Raw genomic sequence first — 5,194 nt, forward strand, 5'->3', positions numbered from 1 at the left:
ATCCCCAGAATTTGTCTTCATAATAAGAGACTCTATGTTAGGAGATATCTCAAGTAAGTGTGATATTACATTGATGGAGTCTCTCAAAAGCCATGTCGAGATGTTCAAACAAGTAAGGTTACGAAACTCAAGTAGATTTTCTAATAATGACGGAGCTTCTGAGAGTAACATGATGACTAAAGGTGATAACGTCAGTACTTCCACATTATGAAAAGCTCTAAGTAACTTAACAATTTGTGGTAAATATAATTTTCTCTTCTCATCATCAATATTTGGTGCTTCACCCACAAAAGTATTTGTTTTTTCGGCGAAACTGAAGTCAATATTAGCATTGACTAATGTGCTAAAACTCCCTATATCAAAGTATTTCCACTTGAGACTATAACACTGATATGATATGAGATTTGGAGCATATAACTTGATCGATTCAGCGGCTCCGCCATAAATTTTCAAATGCTTAAGTTGAAGACACAAATATCAAGGATGTTGTCACCAAACTCACAGTGTTTTAAGGACAATAATTCAAGAAGTGGACAACTCGAGAACATACTGTTAAGGGCATCAGTCTCACCTTCAAGAGAATCTAGAACAAGTTTCTTGAGCTTAGGTAAATATATTGATCCATCTTGTATACAAAGTTTAGGATCATCAGATGTTTCTAACTCAAATGTCTCCAATGATTCGCAGATCACGGATTGAAATTCAAGAGACCTTTGAATTTTTGAATGATATGAATAATAAGTATGAAATGTAGGATAAAGAAATCTGAATGACAAGAGATTAGAAGCATTTATGTTTATAGTACATATTTGTTGGTAGTATGGGGAGTCGTCTTCAGGGGGTTCTTCGGGGTCGTCTTCAGGGGGTTCTTCGGGGTCGTCTTCGGGGACAATGTAGTCGTCTTCGGGGTCGTCTTCGGGGTTGTCTTTGGGGACAATGTATTGACAACTAGACATTTTTAAATGCTTAAGATGGGGAGAAGATATCTCAAGGTTGGTTTGATTGAATATGCATCTATCAAATGACAATGACTCAAGAACATGACAATTCAACAAGATCTTCTTAATATCATCATCTTCATCTAGCCGAAATCCATCAAGACTAAGTTTCTCTAGCCTAGGTAAACTTATTGAATTGGGTATGTCAAGCTTTGGAAAATTATAATGACTATACTCATATTTCAACTTTACTATCCTCAATGATTTCGAAGTGAATATGGTATCAAAAGGTAATTGACCTCTGAAATTTTCAAGATTTAATACTTCAAGGTTGTTGGTTTCAATAAATTTAAGAAGATGACCTCGAAGTTTAAAAGAAAAGTCACAACTTAAACAAAAAAATGAAATAGGACAAGGATCGTCAAGATGATTTAAAACGTTATCAACAAAACGATTAAACTTAATTTCATCACGAATATATGTGATTCGGAAATTTAGACGTGGAAGAGATTTCCAAACATACCTCCATCTTTTAGATAAAATACAAGTCTTGATGGCTTCTCTCAACTCAATAAAAGAGAGGAAACGATGAATAATGTCTAGTGGTAACTCACTAATCCTGTCTTCTCCATCTTCTACTTTTTTTTCTTCTTCTTCTTCTTCTACTTTGTCCCACCAGAACATCTTATTATTTTAGGAGCTACTACGAATTAATTAGTACTAGGGTTCCTCCTCAGGATTTATATAGAAGCAGCAAAACCCTAACTTGTTGATCAAGTTAAATCCTAAAATCTTGCCTTAAAAAGTGATAACGAAATCAGATTCTATTCTCGTACAAAATCTTTGTGACATTTAGCAACGCTTACCGATGGTTGGGGGCGTTCTCAAAAAGCAAAAAAGCAAATAATGTAGTTGGGCTTTAGGCCATTGTCATGTTGGGCTAGGCCCGGTTCTTGTTTTAGTTTGAGTGGGCAGTTATTGAGCGTATCACATCTTTGATGTATCAATGCCAAATGTAACGACATACGTAGATCGTAGTCGACTTCCAAAAAAAAAAAAAACAAAAAAACTGGAGGCGCCTGTAGAACTTTATTTCTTGGGGCTCCGTGACTTCTTTTATCTACTACCACCATCGAACATAGTCTAAGAATTTTTTGGAGTTGTGGCGTCCATCCCATTTTGGCCCAAAGTACATTGTCTAGATGGTTACTATCCATGGATCAGCAAACCATTAAAACCATACAGGGTTAATCCAATATGATCGGAACCCGTATCATGGATTAGCCGGCTTCCACTTGGATTATATGATCGAAGAGAAAGAAAAACTCCCAGAATTGGTACAAGATAAAATGTATTAGAACAAATTGTAGAAGTTCAAAATTTCATTCAATCAAACCAATTCTGTTTTTTTCTACTTTCTCATTTTTCTCTACATTTTTCTAACATCAGTTTAGGTTATACAAAAAAAACAAATGCATGTACCCACCCCACTACCATCTCCTTCTTTACACCCACAAAGGTCCATAGTTTTACCTTGCCAGTTGCTCCTTCATGAAACCAACAAAAAAGAGACAAAATCTCATGGAAGAAGCAACATTCATCATCTAACTATCTATGTATCTGTTTTAGTAGCTACCATTCACTCAAAAAAAGATCATAAATCAACCCCTTGCCAGCCACTACTTGATGGTGATGTAGCGATTTGTTCCGTGTTTGGCCCAGTGATCCTTGAGATCAAGTGGCACCGAAATATTGTAGCCTTCTGCAGTCGACTGAGTAGTTTTTGGAAAGCAGGTCCACTCATCTTTCTTCCGCCAAGTCGAGTGTGTCTTTTGTTAGGAATTCCAGGCAAAGGGTACATAGACAAAGTAGTTGTGCAGCAAGCAGATTGCCAACCCCCTTGCCCCCATTTATAGCATTGGCGAGCTATACCTGTGCACGAGCAAACTGCTGGCGACATAAATAAATCGTTAAAGTTAATCTCAAAAACGCCACGGTTGTTACCTTCAGATCCATTCTTTTGACCTCCATCTTCGCCCATATACTGCTCAGACGGTTTGGCAACTGTTACCCGGCATTTCAAATCCTTACCTCGTTTTCTACTCTTCTTTGGATTTGATGCATTTTTTGATGAAACTGCCTGGAATTCTTTTGGTCGCCTACCTCTGCTAGGTTTGATAGGTTCAGGGCCGGAGGATAATGGAATCCCTTCACGAATATCTATGTCTGTTGAAGTGTAAGGAGCTTCATCAGAATGTTGCATTAGCTGAGGATGCTGTATGTGCTTGGTTCCACGGGGGATTCCAGATCCTGGTTGATATGTGCTAGCACTATTACCACTGACATTAGAGTTCTCTTGATACTCGAGAGCTGCCAAAACACTGTCCCGTTGCATTAATGCATTATTTCTCTCGGACAAGGCAGCATCTCGCTGATGGATTGCCATATCTCGCTCAGCCAAAGCTACCCTTTTCTCACAGAGTGCCAGATTTCGTTCTTCAATTGCAGTGTCCCTTTCAGCAAGGATGCTCATGAATTTCATAGTCAAGGCATGTTGATCCTTCATCAGTTGCGGAGGAATCATCCACTGAACCAATCAAGATAGTAAGAGGGAACATCAACAGAAGTAGTGATTAAGGAGGAATACGATTGCACAGTGAGACTCGAATCAAGAATTTTGTGAAGTTAATGAATAATTCTTCTTGATTCAGCACATGTGTTCACGCAACAGAAAATTATAATAAAAAAAATGACAACAGAAAAACACTTTCTTCGAAAAATCAGAAGTATTGTGAACCCTTGAGGGATCTGACGAGGGTAAGCTCTCTGATCTTCGAGTTCTAGGTATAAAGAGGGGTAAAGAGGAAGAGAGAGAGAGAGAGAGAGAGAGAGAGAGAGAGAGAGAATGAGAGAGGGAGAGAGAGAGAATGAGGGAGGATGAGAGAGGAAGAGAAAGAGAATGAGAGAGAGATGAGTCTCTACCTGGCATCCATGGGAGAGAGGCAGGTACGGGAGAGGAGAAAAAATAGGGTTTTTTACTTTTATAGAAGGAGAAAGATAGTTAGGGTTTCTTTTGTCAAAAAGTTCAATAAGGGTATAAAGGTCAAAATTTCCATTCAGATCCTATAATTCAGATTAAAAAAACAAACATCAAATTTTTTAAAAAATTTAGCCAATTCAGATTCAGCTAATTCAGTTCAGCCAATTCAGATTCAGCCAATTCAGATTCAGACATAAATAAAAAAACAAACAACACCTGAGTCTGGAGTTAGCTGAATAGCATTACCGTTTATGGTTGCATCCTTTACGGCTGTAATATTATCATAATCCGTTCTTTGGAAGTCGTCGTCGAAGAAATGAAAGAAAGGATTTTGAGCCGTTGATTTCGCCGCGAAAATCAGTACGGCTAGTAGAATAGAAGCGAAGAAATTTGAAGATAAACTCATTTGTTGAACCAAGGGAGAGGGGAGAAACATGAAAGAGAGGAAGTAAAAGGATGAGTTATTGTTTTGTCAGACTATATAGATCAGAGCTTAGAGAGATAGAAGTTGACTGATCCGGTGGAGAAGAGTATGGGTCCGTTCGATTAGTGTGTAGTCTCTGAATATAAACCGTTGGATGGTCTTGAAGAGTTCAAAAATGTATGTTATTGCCCTCTTGGTACATGTGAGCTGTGTCAGATTTGTTTTTAGTGCTCTTCTTTTTTTTCTTTTCCTTTTCTTTTGTAGAAAACAGAGTGCAATTGTTTTTCCAGAATAAACAAGATAATTGGTAAAGGAAGAAAACGAAAATGGTTATAGGAGAGATCGGGTAGGTGGGTCTACAGGGCTTCTTTATTTTACTCTTGGCCTCTTGGGTCTCTCTTCAGGTGGTACTCAGGAAACTTGCACTGGGCCCAATTTATGTTTGGCCTGAACAACACAGATTAAGTCTAGTTCGAACCTCATACTGTCCCAATATGTGTCCTAAACCAGGTGTCTATTGGGTATTATCGGATTTCGTTCAAATCAATGGAAATGAAACCTTATCAAATTCAACCTTTTAATGGGATTATAGGTAGACTATTAAATTCATATCGAGTTTTAAATGAAGTTCTAAAACGGATATAAATAATCTAGTTTGAATATAGTTTTAGTCCATGAGCACTAATTGACATCCCTGAGTAAAGTAAAGATAGATTATAAGGGGAACAATGATTATAAGACCCGATCATCTTTTATACAGTATAACATTACATCGATCTATTCATTAGATGA

General features: G+C 37.6%; 1 pseudogene; it reads right to left on the minus strand.

The window, feature by feature from the left end:
- Positions 1 to 2,302: 2,302 nt before the first annotated feature.
- LOC147537080 (protein BASIC PENTACYSTEINE6 pseudogene) lies at positions 2,303 to 3,523 on the minus strand (annotated as a pseudogene).
- Between the last annotated feature and the right edge of the window lie 1,671 nt (positions 3,524 to 5,194).

This window comes from Eschscholzia californica, unplaced genomic scaffold, assembly GCF_041429995.1.
Source record: "Eschscholzia californica isolate CP2 unplaced genomic scaffold, dmEscCali1.0.p SCAF_5, whole genome shotgun sequence".
In the NCBI taxonomy this organism is placed as follows: Eukaryota; Viridiplantae; Streptophyta; class Magnoliopsida; order Ranunculales; family Papaveraceae; genus Eschscholzia; species Eschscholzia californica.